This window comes from Narcine bancroftii, chromosome 5 (assembly GCF_036971445.1).
Source record: "Narcine bancroftii isolate sNarBan1 chromosome 5, sNarBan1.hap1, whole genome shotgun sequence".
NCBI classification, from domain to species: domain Eukaryota; kingdom Metazoa; phylum Chordata; class Chondrichthyes; order Torpediniformes; family Narcinidae; genus Narcine; species Narcine bancroftii.
In genome coordinates, this window is record NC_091473.1 from 83005225 (window position 1) to 83028366 (window position 23142).

Below are 23142 nucleotides of genomic sequence, written 5' to 3' on the forward strand. Positions count from 1 at the left end.
GTACCTTCTTTCTAATTGTAGAAGGTCAAAGATACTGTGTGCTGATGGAAAGTGTGCTCAGTTTTAAATCAATGGAGAATAAAATTGAACTAGAAAAACATTGAGGATTTGATGTCTGCTCCACTCCATCAGACTTCTTCATTTAAGTAATAATTCAATAAGTTTTAAATTAAAACTGAAAATATTTTTAAAAATTGTATCAAGAGTTAAGCCCAATTCAGGCTACCCCAAGGGAGATTGCTAATTAAGCAACATTCCAGAAAGAGAGCCCAGTAAACATTTTGGGTGCAAGACCCTTCCTCAGAACTGACAAAAGGATGGATGATTTATAGTTTCCCAAACAGAGTTGGAGGAGGAGTGAGGTGCAGGAGACCATATAGGCTGAGACAAGCCATGTGATAGTACTGTTAGAAAAGCATTTTATCACTATTGAGCACAATTGCACAGGGGTAATCCTAAGATTCCTGTCAAGTGCCAGTTTAATTCTCAATTCCATTCCATCGCAAATTAGAGAAACAATATCTCATCATCTGTTGGGCATTTTGCTATCTTTTTACTGAACACTAAATTTCCAATTCACGTAAACTACTCCCTCATTGTTTCCCATTGTCCTGCTTATGTTCCCTTTTCATCTTGTTGAGAAATTGCTCCCTCATGGATAGTAAACACGCTCCTCAGCTCTGATCTGCCTTAACCTATCTCCAGAAAGTCTTTTGTCTTCTCACACCTTCCCCTCCAAGAATGCTTCGGAAATTTTAAATCCTCCACTCTTTTCTGGTTCAGAGGAAAAGTCCCTGACCCAAAATATTAACTAGTTTCTCTTAACATATGGGGTTGGAAAGATAATTGGGTGTAATTGGGCAGCAAGGGTTTCAATGGCCAGAATCGGGTGGTAAATCAATTTCATTTTTAAAAAATAAAATCACAGATGCTACTTTACTGGTTTTGTTTCAAGTTCCTGTCTCTGCAGCTTTAGTTCTTTTCCCAATTCATGCACCACTTCCTAGATTTTGCTGGAAATACACTGCAGGCAATGGTGGTGGTAGCAGGTGCAATAGAATGTTTTAATAGATGCTTAGATAGGTACAGTTAATGGAACTGAGAAAAATGGAGGGTTATGGAGCAGGGAAATTCTAGGCAGTTAGAGTAGGATATTAGTTGGCATAACACTGTAGCCCGAAGGGTCTGCTGTAGGTTTCTGTGTTCTATGTTCTAATTTTGGTGAAATTACATTCATCATCAATACAAGACATAACTGACAGCAAGTTTGGGATTTCTGAACACTTAGTTCCACATGAAAATATGATTGTTACAACCTTCACAACTACAATCTAGGGGACAAAAAAGTGAATTTATCAATAATTCTGGTAGTTTCAGAGAAGGTATGAAGTAAAAATCCAGGAAGTATTATATTATATTTTATGGTGAGAGTTTTTAAATGGTTTATTACAGGAGTGGCCAAACCTGCTTAAGATAGGAGCCACATACAACAAACTTCAGATGTTTGAGAGCTGCAAGGCATGAAAAATATTACACGTTTTTACTCTTATATGCATATTTTGATACAAAAATTTACATAAATATTAAGAAATACATGTATGTGATAATATTTATTAATGTATATCGGTTTTAAACTGCTCATTTGTATTGGTTTCATTAATCAAAATATACTCATGTGATAGTCGAATTCTGTGGACCAATGTTTTGGGTAAAATTTAGGAGGTTGATTATTACACACATACAACTTTTGATGTCAGTAAGTACCAAAGTTGTTTGAAGCATCAGGAGCTCAGATGGGTGACCGGCAGGGACCGGGTGGTAAGTCAATGTTTGCAATGTCAGGAGCTTAGATGGGTGGGTGCGTGCCACCATCATATGATCGCAAGCCACATCTACTAATGCTACACATCCCAAATACCTCTGTGAGCTGCACATTCATGTCAAAGAGCCACATGTGGCTCTGGAGCTGCAGTTTGGCCACCCCTGGTCTATTAGGTCATATCTCCTATTTGCGTTTTTCCTGTTGTCCCTAACAATAAAACATATGTGAATTGTATGTCATCTGATTATTTTTCAAAATGTAGATTTTTCAAATATACAAAATTATTTAAGAATATTGACATAGAAACATCTGCCATTCAATAAATTCAAGTCAGGTCAGACAACTCTTCATTTACCATAGGTCTGTCTGCCTTCCAAATCATACCCATACAAGCAATCAACCCATACAACAAACTCAATCTAAAACTTCAGCATCGAGGCCTTAGCGCCCCTGCTGTTACTGGATCCTTGTCTTCATGTTGTAAAGACCACACAATCGGTGAATATGAGTAACATTCCTCTATGATCATACACAAAACTAGCACTTCAAAAGGATGAGTCCTCAGTCATCAACTACACTCCCTCTGCATCTCAACTGTGGAGTCAAATACCCTTCCAATCCATCACACACACACTGAAAACACCAGAGTCTTTGGCCAGATATCAAATAATGATAAGATAAAACATAGAAAGGAGATTGAGCACCTAGTGGCATGGTGTTGGGGTAATATGCTCTTTCACAACATCATAAAGACAAAGGAACTGATTATAGACCAGGAAGGGGAGTAAAGCCTACACCCCTGCCCAGATCAATGGCACATAACATTCTGAAGCACCCATCAGACCTGGACACTCTTCTTCCTCCTCCCATTGGAAGGAAGGCTCAAGAGTGTGAAATCAACTGGCTTAAAGACTATTTCTTCCTTGCAGCCCAGGGATTCCTATAGATCCCCAGAGCAGTGTCCTCCTGCTCTCCTTGCTAAGTACAATGGATCTTTTCATTGTAGCTCTACAGCTGTGATTTTGCCCTTCTACTTGGTACAACTGAATACATTTTAAATACAACCTGCTAGATAGCTTGTGGAAGAACACTTCTCACTGTACCAGGTATAATGTAACAATAAACTTGAACTAAGGCTATTGTGAGGGATAACTCTTCAAGATCCTTTTATTGCCAAGTAATAAAACGGATGCAATATTTCATAAAATTTAATTTAGTTTGCCATAAGGTAGAAAAAGATTCGTCATCAGTAGAAATTGCCCAGTGCCCCTTAAAATCAGATAAAGAGAAGCAAAAGAGCAGGGATGCAGTGTTGCTGGAGCTCACAGGAGCACCACTCTGGCACCTCATTGGGCATCTCCGGCACTTTGTCCCCATTTTTGGTGAGCTCCGGCACCTAAACATTAGCACTGCACCCCTGAAAAGGAGAGTCCTGTCAGAGTCACTCGTGAATTCACCTCCAGCACTCCCATACCCTTTTGCATCCGCAGACATCATTGACAACTCAGGCCCCGAATCCAAACCTCTGACATGATTAGGAAAACTTCAGTGCTTGGGGGGGCCCCCTCCCACTCAACGCACCCTCTTGCATCCCAGTTCCGATACCTGCTACCCTGTCAGCCAACCTTGAGCCGGTCTCCAGCAATCCATCACCTCGAGTCATCAACCCCTCTCTGTCTGTTGGTTCTTCATTTGCAGAGACCTTCACTGGTCCACTGTTGTGGCCACCGTCTCATAGGGTCATCTCCTCTGCTTCTCCTTCTCAAATGGGTTTTCTGGTACCCTGCTTTCCCCGAGTCTGCAACCCCTCGAGGCCACTGCCAGCAGAGGCGCCGCCACTTTGGGCCCAGATCCTGCGGCCGAGGATTTTAAAATAAATCACTGTTGGCTCCTTTAACAGGCAACTTAAAATGTTGATAGTAGGAATGGACAGTAGGAATCTGCAGGGGAGCGCTGTGGCTCCGCTCCTCGCTCTCTACACCAGAGGCAACACTGCTGTTACAGCAGCTCATGCAGTGCCGCCATTTTTTTTCTCTCATGGCTCAGTAATCAAAAATCTTTAGCTGAAATTAGAATTCTTCACTGAAATGAGGATAAAGTCATGCTTTAACTATGCTCCCCTATGCGTCAGAGTCAGCTGGTTCTGACTGTGTATCCAATTTTTAAACATAACCACCAGTCGATCAGAACAAGTGAAATAAGAGCAAGAGTAGGTCATTTAGTCTTTTCAACCTGCCATGATATTCAACAAGATATTTTCACACCATTTTTTCGGTCTTATTCCCATATTCCACAATTCTCTCAATATCTATAAATCCATTTTGAATGAACATAACAATTGAGCATCCATAGACTTCTGGAGTCGAGATTTCTAACGATCAACCATCATCTTGTGTGAAGACATTTGACTTTACCTCTGCCTTAAATGGTTTGCCTCAAATTCAGAGACTGACCCCTGGTTCTAGTCTCTTCTGCCAGAGAAATATCATTCCTGCTTCCAGCCTTTTGAGTCACAAAGTTTTTCAATAAGACCTCCTCCCGCTCTTCAAAAGTCCAGAGAATTCATATAGCTCAATCCATCCTCATTCATGAACGCGCACCCACCGCCCCCCCCCCCCCCCCACCATCTTTCCAATTTAGTTATTCCTTATGATTTTGGGATGCTTTGAAATCCTTTGCTCATACGATAAGAAAACTTGACAATTAGAACCAATCATTTTTTTGAAAAATAAAATCAGCATGTCCACTGAACAAGACAGCAGACAGTACTGTAACCCAACTCCAGCAATACCTCTCCCCCACCAGGCTCAACAACAATGCTGAAAATACAGAGGAAGATGAATCTGAAAGGACCTGTGTTCTAACCTGGTACCATACAGAGGAAGGAAGATGAATCTGAAAGGACCTGAGTTCTAACCTGGTACCATACAGAGGAAGATGAATCTGAAAGGACCTGTGTTCTCACCTGGTACCATACAGAGGAAGATGAATCTGAAAGGACTTGTGTTCTCACCTGGCACCATACAGAGGAAGATGAATCTGAAAGGACTTGTGTTCTCACCTGGTACCATACAGAGGAAGAAGAATCTGAAAGGACCTGTGTTCTAACCTGGTACCAAGTCACCAAAGCTGAAATAGCATGGGTTTGGTGAAGTTGTGATGCCCTTTATTGTCAAATGAACTGTGATCACTTGTTCTTCGCTTTGGTTGGTTGACAGCTGTAGATAAACTTTCAGAGTGCAGTGAAGAACAACCGATATGCGGGGGGTGGGGGGGGGGAATAAAATGTGGTAAAAAAGGTGTTGCAACTCATCTGATATTGTTTCTCATTAACTGGCATTGAAAGTAAATGATTAATTGAGATTAACTTCCATCTTACTTAAAGTTCAAAGACCTTCTTTCCATCCATGATCTTGTCCTTTAGATAAATTCTCTCCGCCCACTTTCACAATGCATTGACAGCTCATTCACAGGGCTTCAATCATAGATAAACAAACTTTTGATCTCATCACTCTCCATTATCATTTTTTCCTCTCATTCTACTTTTTCTGATTATTAGCCATGGAACAATTCCCTCCCACTTAATTGATTATAGCACTTTCAAAATCTCCACTGATTACCATTTTGTTTGATTTGCTCCGAAACTTCATACCTTGGGTATCCTGGTCCCAAAAGAAATCATCACTCCCACACACTCTGGCCATCCTTCCACCATAGATCTCTTTTGCATTTCTTCAATGATTTGAATGCATGATCATCAAGAGCTTTGGTTGAACCAAATAAAATATTAAGATGCTCTCAATTGGACCTGACCTCGTCAAAACATCATCACAAAAAAAATTGCTTTTTTACGTTCCACATCCTTGAATCTATCAGCCCTCTCATGTCTACCTTCCTGAAATACACTCTCCCCATTCTGGTTGCCAATACCTGCCACATTGACAAAATGGTTCTTATCAAAAGCCAAATAAAATCTATATTATAGTGACAAAGGTAAACCACCATCTATTACAGGCACCACTTGCCTCAGCCCTTGGTTTGCTTACTATATACAACATGGAAGAGGCACTTCAGCCCAACTCATCCATACCAATCAATATGAATATCTAAGCTATTTCAATTTGCCTGCATTGGGCCCTCATCACACTAAACTATTTTATGTACCTGTCAAAATGTCTTTTAAAGTTGTAATTGTCCTCACCTCTGGAAGTTCAATTCATATACTCACCAGCCTCTGTGTGGGGAAAAAACCTACTCTTCAGTTTCTCTCTTTACCCTCAATATTTACCCTCTTACCTCAAAATCTATGCTTTCTATTTTTAGAATCCCCTACCATGGGAAACATTCATCTGCCCTTTTCTATGCCTTTCATACATCTTTACAAAATCTGTCCCCAGCCTCCTTCTGTCAAAGGAAAACAGTCCCAGCCTCTCCAATCCCTACTTACAACTCAAGCCTTCCAGTCTAATGCCTCCCAATTTTTATCCAGCCACTTGGTTCCATCTTTCACTCAACCTCTTTCCATGGCTGTATCAATGTTTAGCATCTCTTTTTTTTAAATTTTACCCCCCCCCCCCACCCCCACCAATGTTTGGTATCTCTTAAGAAATGAACTGTGATTCCTTCCAAAATCCCAGTTACATGCTGGCCAACAGAAACATCTGTAAGCAAGCTGCAGTTTTCATGTTTGTACAAGCAAAGCCCCACACTCCTGGATCAAATCCTTTTGTCTCATACTTAAGATTGCTTGCAGGATGAAATGTGTTGACTTTTTTCTTCCAATATAATTTTTGAAGTTCAAAGCAACTGCCTTGTTCCACAAATTCTGTTTCTTAGATATTGGGGAATTCTCAGCACCCAAGTCAGAATTTTTATAGTTCTGATGTCATCTCTAACACCACAATGAGCCCTGAGCATATCCCCATTATGATTAAGATCACCTTTTCAGACCTATTAAAACTGTCCCCATCCTATTTCATCTCATCTATTCCTGAAAGTCCCCACCCTGTTGATCTGATTATGTATTGCCAATCAGCCTCCCACCCCTCCAGCAAAACTCTGCTTCCTATATCAGAATATACAGCAAGATTCATTCACCCCTTGCCTTTAGTTAGCTTGCTCATCTGCCTTGAGAACTGGTTTAACAAAGCCACACAAAACCTTAAACTTCTCCCTCTAATGTCCAAGTCCTTCAGTGATCTCCTCCCTTTCTGAATAATCTCCCCAAACTGTCCAAGGTTGCAAGAGACCAATTGCAGTATTCATGGAACCCTTGTATTTTTTTAAAACCACACAAGCACCGGAATAAGGCTTTAGCTCCTCTAGAAATTAATTGAAATTCCCAAACCCTACCTTCCTAACATCCTTCCTCTACAAAACTCATCTCTTGATGTTGACAGTGTCAAATATTATTTGCTAACATAGAAAATATCCAAAGAGTTAAAGTACAAGTTATACCTGACCCACAGATCTTCAACCCACCAAAGTAAACAGTGAAATAGAGCAGCAGCAAGTTTTCTTTGTACTGCCACTGGAGAGAAAATTGACTGATGATGACCTCTTTCCATTCTCACTTGCCTTGGGTTATGAACAAACAATGCACTTGAAGGGTGCAGCTGTGTTTTAAACTTTGGATAGCCAGTGTGTGTATTGCAAAACAGTCTTTGGGCAGCCATTCTTTGCTTTATGTGCAAGCAAATGCATTCATGCTTGTATCATGAGCAGATAACCTGGGGTAAGGGAGTTAGGGCTGAGATGGTGAGAAATCTCTTCACTCAGAGAGTGTGGTGCACTGAGGTAGCAGCAAACAAGCTCAAAACTCAAAAGACTGTACTCAGACTTTATTCAGATAAAAGTCTGAACACCAGTTCATGCTTCATTGGCTCCTGTGTGACTGGCTCAGGGAGGGGCCGCTCAGGTTTATATTCGGGTTGGCTGATTGACAGCAGGCCAGGTGGAGTCAGCCCCTTAGGTGGTCTTCCTCAGGTAGAGATCGCCCCCTGCAGTAGGCTGGTGGTCATATCACCAGATTGAGTAGTTGCTGAATACATTTAAGGAGAAGATAAATTTCTAGGCACAAAAGGCAGTATGAGGTATGGTGGAGATTGAGACAGAGGATCCGGCATGATCACATTGAATGGTGGAGTAAGCTCTAGGGAATGAATGATATATTCCAGCTCATATTTTATGCTTTTGTGTTTTGTTGCGATTTAAATCATTGACCTAGATTTTGCAGGTCATGACAGTGAGGCAAATTTCACTTGGTCCATCTCCTGCAATCTGCCCCACCAAACTAGCATCATCTTACTTTGACTCCATTTTTTCTCCCCTGGTCCAGTACCTCTCAACCTTCATCCACAATATCTCACGTTCTCCATCTCTTCAATAACTTCCCATTCCCTGAAGTTGACCATTTCATTTTCACTATAGACATCCAATCTCTCCACACCTCTATCCCCCAAACAAAAGGTCTCAAAGCCTTCATTTCTTTCTTAACAACAGACCGAAACAGTCTCCCTCCACTGCCTGGCAAAACTTATTCTCATCCTTAATAACCTCTCCTATGACTCATTTTACTTTCTCCAAGTCAAAGGAGTACCCATGGGTATTTGCATGCGTCTCGCTAAGATTGCCTTTTTGTTGGCTTTCTGGAATAATCCATTGCATTGATGATTACATTGATGCTGTCTTGTGCACCCATGATGTGCTTATCAACTTTATTCACTTTGCTGTTAACTTTCACCCTGACCTCAAATTCACTTGGGCCATCTCTGGCGACACTCATCCCCTTTCTTGACATATTATATGGACATTTTTTACAAATCTACCAACTCCCACAATTACCTCAACTACATTTCTTCACATCCAGTGCCCTGTAAGGATTCTATTCCTTCTCTCAATTCCTCTGTCTCCATCATACCTGCTCCCAAGATGAGGTTTTCCAGTATAGATCAGGCGTGATGTCCTCCTTCAAAAAAATGTGGTATCATCTACCATCATCAAGACAGCCCTTACCCACATCTCCATTTCCTGCACATCTACCTTGGCTCCCTCAGCCCCTAAACACAACAAATGCAGGATTTCCCCTTGTCCTCACACACCAATTCACCAGCCTCTGCATCCAATACATTATCCTCTGCAATTTCTGTCACCTACATGATCCAATCACCTTCCCCTCTCCGCCTTACGTAGGATCTGCTCCCTTTGCAACTCCCTCGTCGATTCATCCATTCCCACTAATTGCTCCCGTGGCACCTTCCCCGTGACCACAGGAAGTGCCACTCCTGCGCCCACACCTCCTCCTCCATCATCATTTTGTGCCCTAAACAGTCTTTCCAAGTGAAGCACGCTTTACTTGTAAATCTGTATCCAATGTTCTCGATGTTGCCTTCTTTACATTGGAGGGACTAGACACAGACTGGGAGATCACTTTGCTGAGCGCTTTTGCTCTGCCCACATTAATGACAGGGTTCTCCCAGCGGCCAACTATTTCAATTCTGCTCCCTAGTGCAACACCAACATGTTTATCATTGGTGTCATGCACTGCCAAACCAAGGCAACCTGTAAATTGGCGGAGAAACACCTAACATTCCATCTGGACACTCTCCAACCAGATGGCATTAACGTTGACTTCTCTGGTTTCTGCTAGACCATTCCCTGTTCTCCCCTTGTTCCCTATCTCATTGTCTCCTTTCTTCCAGTTCTTCCCTCCCTTCCCTCTCCATTCACAGAATCATCCTTCCTCCCCATTTGCTGTTGTGCCCTCCCTCCCTTATCCTCTTATTACCTCACCTGTGGGCCTGTGCTCCTCCCCCTGCCCTCATCCCCACCATTTTATTCAGGCATATGCCTATATTTTGCTCATACGTTTTGCTTAAGCCCAAAACATTGGTTTTGTATTTTTATCTTTGCTATATAAAGTATGCTGTTTGACATGCCGAGTTTCTCCAGTAATGTGTTTTTAATAAAAATCATTAGAATGATCTGGATTGAAGGGAATATAATAGTGTTGACTGATAATATAAAACATAAAAGCAAGAATAGACAGGTCATTTTAGATTGGAATCTGTAAGGTGGTGCAGAGATGGATCTTGGGTCCCATTTGTTTTCAATATGCATCAATGATTTTGATGTGGGGACTGAGTGTAATATATCAACATCTTTTGAAAATACTAAGATGGGTAGCAGTATGGATTAGGAAATGTGCAGAGAAACTTCAGGACATTATGGACAGACTATGAACGAGCAATGGAATTTCATGTATAAAAATAGAAGGCTATCCGCTTCAGTAGAGAGAATAGACAAGTGAAACATTTAATCAATGGTAAGAAAATGTAAGCTGATTCCTTTTAAACACATAAATGAAACATACAAATATAGCATACAAATAGAAAAGCAAACGGTCTTCATCATAGGAAGTTTTGAGCCCAAAATGTTGATTATCTGTTGCCTTCCAAGGATTGTGCCTAACCTGCTGAGTTCTTCTATCATTTTGTGAAATAAGGTTTTCTTGGCTAAGGGATCTTGAACCAGGAGTCACAGTCTCAAATTAAAGGGTAGCCATTCAGGTCAGAAATTAGAATTCTTTCTCTCCGTGAGATGAGGAATATTTGCAATTCTCTACCAACTGTGAAGTCTCAGACGCTCAACATGTTCAAGATAAATATCAATAGATTTTTGAATACAAAGAAAATCACAGAATGAACTCGATCCGTGCAGGAAAGTGATATTGAAGAAAATGATCAGGAATGATCTTCTTGAATGATAGAATAGGTACAAGGGACCAAATGGCCTATCTGTACTTCTAATCCATAGTTCTAATTCTTATGCTCGAATATTTTTAGAACACAATGTGTGTCCTTTAAACTACTTTTCATCTTTTGGTGGTGCGCCAATCATAAATATTTCACAAGATAAGCTGTACAAATAGTGGCATCAGGGAAAAACAATGTCTTTGTCTGTACACAGATTTCTCTCCATTAGTGGTGATTTTGCAAGTGGCCATTCTTGCTGTGAGGTCTGAAAAGTGCATTGGTAACAGTTCCAAGAAGGCTCACCAGGTTGATTCCTGAAATGAAGGGACTAATGTATGAAGAAAAGTTGAGCAGACTAAGGATACACTCACTGGCATTTAGGAAAATAAAAGTTTATTGAAAAGATAGAACCTGAGAGAACGCCATCTTAGAAGTTGAAAAGACATTTGGTCTTGTAGGGCAAAGTCAACGAACAAGGCATTGCTTCCAGAAGTGAAAGTGTAAATGCTGAACAATTTCTTCTCTCTGAGGATTGAGCATTATTAGAATTTTAAATCCTGGAGAGCATATGGAACTGAATTATTGAATATATTTAAGGTCAAGACAGACAAATATTGGTCAGTGGGGGCTGAGGTTAAGGCAAATAAAAAAAAAACATGATAATGTTTTGCTCTCTTCTTATAGAGTCTTCAGCAATCACTCATTTATAAACCCTCACAAATGCATTGTACAGAGATTGGTGGTCTCAAAACATTATTTACTTCTCTGGAGATCTATTTAGTTCTGCTTTGTGTTATTAACCTGGGATGTAGCATAAGTAAGCTTTTTTTGTATAAAAAGTTCAAAATAATTTAACTGCTTCTTTACTTCTGAGAAGGAATTCATTATGCATGCAGCTGGGAGTATGCTTCTTCCATGTGAGCATAGGGCCTGACTTTTACAATGCCAGTCTTTAAAATATAAGCAGATTAAAGGTTTTCACTCAATGAGCACAAACAAATATCCAAAAATATTCTATCATCACCACAGCTATCCAAACCTTCTTAATTCTTCCCAGGAACACACATTCCATCAGCATATTGGTTTCAACTAAGTGAGGAGAATCACATTCAGGAGAACATCCACAGCAGCGACTCTCACCATTATGAAAAGACAACATCATGCCATATTTTAAGTTTTGCTTCTAAATTATGGTAGAAAAAAAACAGATTCCCTCTTGCATGGGGAAGATGAGCAGAAAAGAGGCTTGCAACATTTGGCATTCACAGATAAGATGGTTGAAACTCTTTTCAAAATGTGATATTTCTCATTTAGTCACTTGGATGGCTTTGGCTCGTTGAGGAGGGTACTGTTGGTAGGGGCTGGAATTATGGCTGAAGATCATGGAAAATGGTTTGGAAATTGAAAACACAACCAGGAATTTGAAGGGCCTGAGGGGTCTTTGAGTTTGGGACAGTTGAAAGGATTATTGGGGGCTTGGGGAGATGGATTAGCAAAATTTGGAGAAAGGTCAGAAGAAAAGTAACTAAGGACTAACCTTAGAAGGGTCCCTATCTAATACTGCAGTACAAACATTTAGTTTGGTACTGTATCATAGAATGTTACAGCATAGTACAGGCCCTTCAGCCCATAATGTTGTGCCAACCTATACCTACCAAAAACTCAACCTCCCCTACCTCATAATTCTCTATTTTTCTTTCACTTATGTGCCTGCTTAATAGTCTCTTAAATGTCACTACTGTTCCACCCCTGGCAATGCATTCCAGGCACCTACAATTCTCTGTGTAAAAAAAAACTTACCCTGGACTTCTCGCCTAAACTTTCCTTCCTTCACTTAGTACAGATGTCCTCTGGTATTCGGTGCTCCTGCCTGGCCAAATGGTGCTGGCTGTCTACCTTATCTATACCATTCATTATCTTGTATTCCTCTATTAAGTCACCTCTCATCCTTTTATGTTCCAAAGGGAAAAGCCTGACCTCTGTTAACTTTCCCTTATAGACACATTTTCCAATCCAGGCAGCATCCTGGTAAATCTCCTCAGCACCTTCTCCATAGCTTCCACTTCCTTCCTGAAATGAGGTGACCAGAAAATGAACACAATATTCTAAGTGTTGCCTCACCACATTTATAGAGCTGCAACATCACCCCACAGCTCTGAACTCAATCCAACGAATGAAGTCCAGCATCCCAGGCCTACATAACTATCCTATCAACTTGCATAGCAACCTTGAGAGATCTATGAGGTTGAACACAAGGTCCCACTGTTTTTCCACATTGTTAAGTATCTTACCATGCATCCATGCACTCTGCCTTCAAGTTTGATCTTCCAAATGTGGTCAGAGTTCCTTAGACACTGACAAGAGCCAATGCATCCTGATGCTGAAATTCCAGAGCTGCAAGGGTGACTAGTGCAAGCAAGCAATTGTAAGTTTATGGGATGATGCAAAACAATGATGCAATGGGTTATATTGTGGCAGAAAATAGTGACTATTGATCGAAAATTAAAAAAAATTATGTTTGAAGTCTTGCATCTAGATTTTAAGATGGTGCTGCAAGTTAGGTTTTAAGACACAGTACATTCTCTGGTTGGAACTGCCCGATGTGAAGAATAGTTTCTCTTGCACATCACTCCTGGTTTAAATAGTGTATATCTAACGAGACACTTGAATTAATTTTATGAACAGTTATATCAAAAGATCATTGAACATATTGTGAACTCATCTGTAGAGGATGCAGGGAAGACCATTCAAAAGGGAAGATGCAGAGGTCTGTGCACTTCTCAGAGCCCGTGATGCTACCTTCAAGACAGAAGACAAGGTGGCACTAAGATCAACTAGGGCTGAACTGTCGCATGCAATCTAGAAGCCAAAGTGTGGTTACGCACAAAAGATTTGGTGTGCGACACCAGCAACACGAGGTGCATATGCTAAGGGATCAAAACTATAACAGACCACAAGACAACCTTGGGCGACAAAGACAACAATGCCTCCCTTCCACACAGACTGAACATTTTTTACACGTGGTTTGACGAGATGACATGCTAACACCAAAGAAAGCTCCATCTCCCCCTGATGGACGGGCCCCTTGTACAGTCACAGCTGAGGTGAGGAGAACCTTATACAAGGTGAACCCACACAAGGCAGTGGGACCAGACAATCTAGCACTGAAGGATTGTGCAGACCAACTGATGGAGGTCCTTGCGGACATCTTCAGCATGTCATTGCTGTAGTCCATTGTCCCCACAGGTTTCAAGACAGTACCGTTATCCCAGTACCAAACAGGCTTCAATGATGACCACCCAGTGGCACTGACCTCAACCATTAAGAAATGCTTAGAGTGTTTGGTGATGGAATGCATCAAAGCACAGCTCCCAGAGACAATGGACCCATTTCAATTCACCAACAGATGGAACTGTTCCACTGATGATGTTATAGCCTTATTTCCCCCACCCCTTCCTGTCTTACCTGGAGAACAATGCCTCATTTGGCAGGTTGCTATTCACTGACTTAAACTCGGCGTTTAATACAATCCTATCCCAGAAGCTTGTGGAGAATCTGTCCTCACTGGGTCTGAACACTGTATTCTAGACTTTGTAATGGAAAGACCACAGTTTGTCTGGGCTGGCAAGAAAACTTTGAGCACCATCACACTGAACACTGGCGCACCTCAGGCTGTGTGCTCAGCTCGCTCTTGTTTATACACTGACCCACAACTCCAATGTCAGATCGAGCTCCAACAGTAGTTGGCCTCATCAGCAACAATGGTGAATCACACTGCAGAGAAGAAGTGGAAAACCTCATGAAATGGTGGGAGAGTAATAACTTGAGTCTCATTTGTCTGGGTTCAGTCCATATTCCCTTAAACCTTTCCAATATGTGTAAATGCCAATGTTTTTTGAACACTACAATAATCCCTGCTTCTGCCATTGAACCATCTAGCCCCTCATGATTTTATAAACCTCTTAGGGCCCCCCTTACCTTTCTATGTTCCAGAGTAAAGGTGGCCCAGCCTATCAGGCCTCTCCTTAATATTCAAATCTACCAGTCCTTGAAATATTCTTATGTTATTTTTCTGCATCCTTTCCTGAAATTGGATGACCAAAACTGCACACCATCCTCCAAGTCCAATCTTGCCAACATCTTGGACAGTTGCAACATGATGTCCCTGTTTCTGTACTTGATGCCCTGGCAGATGAAGCAAACCAAATGCCTTTGTCACCACCAAGTCTACCTGCATAGCCATGTATATGGAATGATGTACTTGTACCCCAAGGCTCCTTGTTCCAGAACACTCTCTATGCCTGACCATTCACAGTGCAAGTCGAGCCCTGGTTTAACCTATGAAAGTGCTTTGGTCCATAATGGAAATTTCTGTGATAAGATTTTGGAGAGTTTCCAATGGAGCACAGGCCCTGCATGACAAGTGTAATGAGCATAAATAATAAGAATTTAAAATTTACCACAAACTGAAAAACAATAATAACCAGATAATAATTTGGAAATCCAAAATGACAAATGTTGATAAGTCTATCCCATAAATCTACCCACAATTAAATAAAGAAAAATCTAACTTATGAAACTCACCCACATCCTCTTACGTTACGAGTGTTTCTTCTTTATTACTGTGTTTAAAAATAATTACCCCTTGACATTCCAAACCTTTGCCAGTGCTTACTGTGATCTACATCTTTGGCTTGGCTTCACAGACGAAGGTTTATGGAGGGGGTAAAAAGTCCACGTCAGCTGCAGGCTCGTTTGTGGCTGACAAGTCCGATGCGGGACAGGCAGACACGGTTGCAGCGGTTGCAGGGGAAAATTTGTTGGTTGGGGTTGGGTGTTGGGTTTTTCCTCCTTTGTCTTTTGTCAGTGAGGTGGGCTCTGCGGTCTTCTTCAAAGGAGGTTGCTGCCCGCCGAACTGTGAGGCGCCAAGATGCACGGTTTGAGGCGATATCAGCCCACTGGTGGTGGTCAATGTGGCAGGCACCAAGAGATTTCTTTAGGCAGTCCTTGTACTTCTTCTTTGGTGCACCTCTGACACGATGGCCAGTGGAGAGCTCGCCATATAACACGATCTTGGGAGATCTTGGAAGATTTACTAAGATGTGCCAGGTCTTCAGGAGTTGAGTTACAGAGAAAGATTAAACAGGTTAGGACTTTATTCCCTGGAATGAAGAAGATTAAGGGGAGATTTGATAGAGGTTTACAAAATTATGAGAGGTATAGACAGAGTAAATGTGAATAGGCTCTTTCTACTGAGATTGGGAGAGATAAATATGAGAGAACATGGCTTTTGGGTGAAAGGTTTAGGGGGAAATTAAGGAGAACTTCACTCAGAAAATGGTGGGAGTGTGGAATGAGCTGTCATATGATGTGGTGGGTGCAGACAGTCTTGAGTTTTAAAAATAAATTGGATAGATATATGGATGGGAAAGATCTGGAGGGCCATGGAAAGGGTGCAGGTTATTGGGACTAGCTAAACAATGGTTGGCACAGTCTAGAAGGGCCAAATGGCCTGTTTTCTGCGCTGTAGCATTCTATGGTTCTAATTAACTGGGGAGGTGGTTTGGCTATGTGAAAGAAGAACTGGGGAAAGGAGAAAGTGAGAAAATGGAAGAGAGAAAGAGTCAGAGTTAGAGGAAAGGAGACATAGGGAAAGAAGGGGGGGAGGAAGTAACGTTGTCATTAATGCAATTGAGTTGGAGGGTGCCCAGACAGAATACGAGATGTTGGTCCTCCAATTTGCGGGAGGTGTTGCTAGACCTGCTGAGTTCCTCTAGTATTTCTGTGTTTTTACTACAATCACGGCTTTCAGATTCACTCTATATATGCCCAACCCCATTTTAATTTTCTTTTTTATCCAGGTTTCTTGATTTTCACTTGTTTTCCCTCGCAGGCTTTGTTTTTGTGCTTGGTCTACCTCAGTTTTGTTGAATTCAAACAATGAAATTGCTTCTCCTCTGATGACTCCTTTTCTCCCCGTCTTCTTGTTTAGTTCAACACCACTTCTTCACTCACATTCTTATTTATTTATTCTATCACCAGCTCCTTCTCAGTTATTTTTAAACTCATTCTACACAAACTTGCCAAGAATGACCCATTCTGAAATGAATTATGCTTATGGATCTAACATTGGCTCCTAACACTAGGTAAGCTGCAAGAAATGTTCCACTGTAAATACTTGTCCCTAACATATAACAGTATTAAATGAGTATCAGTTGAAAACTCAGAATTCAGCTACCTACCTTCAGGTTAACCAGTCAGAGTTGCCTGCTTTAAATTCCAACACTTTTCTATCGTGGAGCTCTCTTCCAGAATTTTGCTAGAGTCCAGAGCTAGTTGTTAGTATGCAAATACTGAGACACGGACTCTCACAGAGTGCAGTTTTGTAGATGCCAACCTCCATCCACTACCCCATACAAATACACATACACAGGAAGCAACACCAATTTAAACCTCTAGTTGCCAGGCAAAATGGAACTGATGGTGAAAGTGAATCAATATTGCTATTGTTCATTTCACTGTTTGAGAAAGAATTACTGAACTTATTTTAAGAACCCAAAATAAAGAAAACATATTTCTGACCAATTCAATGCACTCTCCTGGACAGAATGTTGTTTTGCTACATGCAGTACTTTTAAAAACTAGAGCATGGGAATGTTGTAGCTTATTGAAACTTATTTGTCAAAGATCTGGTCCCCAAACTTTACTGGATTCATTAATTATGCATACCCAATTTTCACAGAATTGCAATACAATGAAAGTAACTGTTTATTCAACCCATCATTACTTTGGCCAGATTCCTCTCCAACCCAAAGAATTTCTTTTAGCACAAAAAAGAATCGGGACTGTGCAATTGAAAATAGGTTTAACAAGGAGCACTGATTTCAGGGTCTCTTTCAAGAAATTTCAGCAGGAAACTCTATTTCTGATTTACCAGTGGTACATTCATTAGACTACAAAAATAATGTTTTCATTGAGATAATGAAAATATCCACTACTCTCCCAATGATCTCAACAATAGTCTAATGCACAGTGGCCACCCCTAACTCAATTTTCAATTTAATTGGTCTCATAAATGAGTTTTAATTTACTAATAAAATACCCAACTTTGACTCACTGGTTTCCCTTGAAACAATGCTAACATTCTCTTGTGCCAGGCTGATCCAGTCCACTCTGCTACTGCATGCTTACTCTACACACAGCTCAGACGTAAGACAAGGTCTAATTTGTATTTTCACAAACTTTTCCAAATTCAAAAGTTGACTTTCAATAGACCATAAATGATAAAAAAAATAACCATAGGAACCATCTTAGTGGTGGCATAGAAGTAGCCATCACTTGAGACCCTACACATTCTGAGTGTTTAAGGGACCCAAGTCCATACTCGAAGGCAATGCCCTCATAGCAAGTTCCATCCAGATCACTTTTGTTGTATCAATAAAACCATACAGAACAATAACAGACTCTTCAGTTCACAGCATCCATGTGTTCATTGAGTACTTAGCCCATTTTCAAAATATAGGCTGGAACCTTCTATGCCATGCATTTCAAATACTCATCTAAATACTTTGTAAATGGTGTGAGAGTGCTCACCTCCACCAGCTGCTCTGGAAACATGTTCCAGATTTCAATCATCCTCCATGTGAAAAAATTCTGATGTAAATCTGCTCAAATGTGTTGACCTTTTCCTTAAATCAATACTGTCCACTCTTTGACATCTATCAGGGGAGACTTTACTCACCCCTCATAATTTTGCACATGCTCAATGAGGTCCATGCTCCAAACCAAGTCTAAATGTTTCACTCAGGCAACATCTTGGTGGATCTACTCTGAGATTGGTGTCTTCCTGCACTCTCAACTACAGGTCATAAATGTAGACCTGGATGAGTCACAGACACTTACCACTTTCGAGCTCAAGCAGCTTCTGCTGCTTTCTGCCATATCTCACCACTTGCTGCTCAATGATACATCAGGAAGGTTACCCCGTGCACACACTCAGGTGGAAAAGGATTCTACTTTTTCTTCAGTGCACAGGAGAGATTTTAGATTTATTATCAGAGTACATACATGACATCCCATACAACCCTGAGATTCTTTTTTTGCAGGTGAGGTAGAATTACCACTAACTGGTAGTGCAAAAAACTGTACACAGCATATACATGCCATGTAAACATGTTTAATGTAAATAAACTGACTGAGCAATACAGAGAGAATTTAAAAAATCAATAAAGTGCACAATAAGTGTCCTTCAATGAATTCCTGATTGAGTTTGTATTCGAGGAGTCTGATGGTGGAGGGGAAGCAGTTGTTCCTGAACCTGGTGATGTGAGTCTTGTAGCACCTATACCTCCTTCCTGATGAGAACGGAGTGTGTGCTGGGTGGTGTTGATCCTTGATCATTGCTGCTGCTCAGGAAAGACACAGGAATCTGTCTCTACTGAGAATTTCCCCAAATGGCTCATCGGAAGTACTCGCACAATATTACCATGTATACTCGTCTAATAGTGTTTTTTTGGACCAAATTTTCGGGTCAAGTTTGGGAGGGGTCGACTTTTACATGAGTCATACTTTTGACCGCCGTATCTGCATAATTCAAGCCACCAGGAAGTCAGATGGCTGGGACTGGGTGATAAGTTTGCGTTCGGGGTGTTGGGAGTTTGGATAGGTGGACGACCGGGCCAAGGAGAGAGTCTGTGGGCAAGGCATCAATAACTCGGATAGGTGGGCAGCCGAGGCGAGAGTTCATAGTCAGGGCATTGGGAGCTCCGATGGGTGGGTGGCCAGGGTAAGGGTTCATGGTTGGGCTGTTGGGAGCTCTGGTTGGTGAGTGTCCAGGGCGAGGACCACAGTCAGGTCATCGGGAGCTCCGGTAGGCAGCTGGGTGGAAGATCCATGGTCGGGGCATCAGGAGCTTGGATGAGCAGGTGGTTGGAGTGAGGAATTGATGTTGGGATGTCTGGTACCTGGATGGTCATGCATTTGGGGCCAAAAATAGGGGGTCAACTTTTACACAGGTCACATAGAAACGTGATTTTGGGGCTAAAAGAAGGGGGGGGGGTCAACTATTACTCAGGATTGACTATTACACGAGAATATATAGTATCCCCTTACGTAGATGTTCCTGGCAACCAGAAGGGAACCAGTGAATTCCTAAGGGGCAAGAGGGTTTGACTGTACCTCTTAAGGGTGTCCCTATGGCAAATAACATACTTTATGTTGCAAATGTTCTTCAGCTTTCTGTTCAGACCTTGGAAGCATTTTCTTTCCCCACTCCTATAAAAGTCATATTCTTGAAGCATCAGTGAAGAATGCACCTTGTGTGCACCTTGAAAAGCTGCATCATTAGCGTAATCTCTCATGGCTGATGCGAGATTTAGCAGCAAATGAACATCACAGCATGTATCAAAACTGGTATTGTACTTCTTAATGCTGTGTAATTATAATCATAATCTTTGCAGCTGGGCTTCTGTTTCCATTTTGTATCACCTTGATAACCTGACATGGCTTCATTTTATATCAGTCTCTAATTCCCCCAATAAAGTTTGTCCATCTGTAATTTCTAAGCCACTTCAGAGAGAACTGAGACTCAAACAACCATGCAAAGTATTGGGGTGTGATAGTACAGATTCTATCACCAATGTGTATACGTACAGATTATAGTGTAGGATGACTGTGATTGGCTGAGAATGTACCCATACTGGCAGATCTTAAAGGATTGCTCCTAGCCAGACCAGGTCATTCTGGACTGGTCGACCTACTTGTGATATGCTCCAGTCTTTTAGTTAATAAAAGCCTTGGTTTGGATCAACAAGTCTTTGGTTCTTTCAACACGCATTACATGGGGCCACATCTACTTTAACCTGGGGCACATGATAGGTTCACTCTCATGGCATGAAAATTGATTTTCAATGTCAAAATGCCAGCATATATTTTTAAAATTATTTTTCTTACCTTGCTAACTTGCTTCAGTTTTATGGTTTATTTGACTCACGTACTCGTGTATGAACACTTTCCATTGTGCTGTCAGCTAGTACCAACTTTTTCCAATGGCAGCTTTTCTTTCAAGTCTTGCAAGCATTCCCCTTCTCTAACCTGCTTTTGCATTCTTCAACGTCCTTCTTCTCTGACACCCACTGTCCTTCTGAATTCATTTCTTTCTCAACTGCACCATGGAAGTGGGAAAAAAAAGCTACTTCCCTAAAGTTTAACAGCAGAGCTATTCCTTCAGTTTCACAGCTACCCACCGCCTCCCCCAATTGCTCAAACATGTAGAAACATTTAATGATTAAAACATATTCAAATATTAGTTCAGTGAAATGTAGCTAAATTTAACTAAATGTATAATGCAGTATAACATTCAGGAACACAAATCAGAAAGGTAATGTTTAATTCTTTGAAAGCGCCATTTTAATTTGTTTCTGCTCGGACTATGTTTAAACTTTGCAGCAACTTCAGGGCAAGGAAAAATAAATTAAATAACTCAGAGTCAGCCACTGTAGCCAGGCTGAGTGGAAAATGAAATAAGAAACACAGAAATTACCGGAGGACAGCAATCAGGGAGTACATCAGGGAGTCATGACATAAAACAGAGCCGGAAGGGCAATGATAGGCTTCAAGGAGACATGGACAGACCAATGAAATGGATAAACATCTGGTAAATGAAAACCTAATGCAAAGACATTTTGGGAGGAAGAACATGTCCAATATTACAAAGTTCCTATTAAAAGGATCGAGAAACAGAGGTGCAAATAGACTAAAGGAGAAATAAAGGCAAAGTGAAAGCAGATTCAATCCGAGCTTTTAAAAGGACTGCAGGAGAGGAAAAGGAGAAAACAGCAACAAGGCTCCAGGAAAAGAGGTTAATCAGATTTAAGCTTTCAAAAAGAAAACACGGGCTTGATAGCATAAATGGTCTCGTTCCATGACATTTTTATGACTTTAAGATTCTGATTGAAAAATGCAAATGGACCGAATAAGCTCACTTGTGACATAAGTACCATAATGGCAAAGTGGTTGACAGCACACAATAGACTGCAGAATCTGTAATCTGGAGCAACTATTTGCTCGGGGGAACTCAGCAGATCAAGAGTGTCTGGGAGAAACAAAATAAAAGGCTTTGGCGTTTATCCCTTGAATTATTACTTCAAGCAAAAAAAAGTGAAAGATAGCTTCTCAAGTTCACCGTCTAAACCTACAGAGCAAAAGTTAACATGGGGGGGGGGAGGACAGAAGAGGGGGTGAGAAGAGTGGGGATAAGGGGAGGGGTGTGAGGGGAGGGAGGGTGAAGGGAGGGGGGCTGAGGGGAGGAAGGGGGGAAGGAGAGAATGGAGAGGGAGGAGGGAATGGAGAGGAAAAGGAGGGGGCATGGAATGGGAATGATGGGGAAAAGGAGAAGGAAGGAGTGGGATAATGTAGTGGGGAAGTGAGAAATTAGGAAAGTAGAGAGAGGGGAGAAAAGAGTGGGGAAATGAGAAGGGGAATAGGTGTATGGTGGATGTACTGCACAAAGCCCTTGAACACCTGGACAACAAAGATGCAAAAATCAGGATGCTCTTTATTGACCATAGTTTGGCATTTAACACCATCATCCCTTCAAAACCGATCAGTAAACTCCAAGACCTAGGACTCAACACTAGGACTCAATTACTGTGTAATTGGATCATGGATTACCTCACGTCCAGACCACAATCAGTGAGGATTGGTAAGAACTTCTCCTCCACAATCTCCTTCAGTTCCAGAGCACCACATGGTCGTGTTCTTCGTCACCTGCTCTACTCACTTTATACCTATGACTGTGTAGCTTTATACAATAATAACGCCATCTACAAATTTACCAACAATAGTAGTGGGATGATTAAAGAAAGGTGATGAGTCAGCATATAGAATGGAGATTGAAAACTTGGCTGAATGGTGCACCAATAACAACCTTGCACTCAATGTCACCAAAACTAAGAAGCTGATGTGGAATTCAGGAAGGGAAAGCCAGAGGTGTACAATCCAGTGATCATTGGGGATCAGAGGTGGAGAGGATGAGCAAAATTTACATTCCCTGCTCCCAACACACTAATGGCATCATTAAGAAAGCATGTCAATGCCTCTACTTCATCAGGATTTTCAGAGGTTTGGTATGATAACAGAAACCCTGACAAGTTTCTATAGATGTGCAGTGGAAAGTATGCTGACTGGCTACATCATGGTCTGGTATGGTGACACCAATGCCGCTAAGCATAAAACCCTCCAAAAAGTAGTGGACACAGCCCAGGACATCACAGGCAAACACCTACCTGCTATCAAGAACTTCTACAGGGAATGCTGCTGTTGGAGAGCAGCACCAATCATCAAGGATCCACCCCACCTAGCACACACTCTGTTCTTGCTGCTGCCATCAGGAAAGAGGTAATGTATATGGAGCATACAGTCTTTTTGTACTACCAATAAGAAGTAATTCTGCCTTGCCAGCAAGAAAAAGAATCTCATCAAATGTGATGTCGTGTATGTACTCTGACAATAAATCTGAAATCTAAAATGGGAGGGGGAGGGGGGAAGGGGGAGGGGGGGAAGGGAGGG

General features: G+C 41.4%; 1 protein-coding gene across 1 annotated transcript in view; it reads right to left on the reverse strand.

The window, feature by feature from the left end:
- The window catches only part of LOC138763631 (KN motif and ankyrin repeat domain-containing protein 4-like), a 71098-nt gene extending 50290 nt beyond the window's left edge, over nt 1-20808 (reverse strand). Inside the window, exon 1 of the mRNA XM_069938111.1 lies at nt 20527-20808. The gene's annotated coding sequence lies outside the window, so the exon portion shown is untranslated. The remainder of the gene's footprint in view (nt 1-20526) is intronic.
- Nucleotides 20809-23142: the final 2334 nt, after the last annotated feature.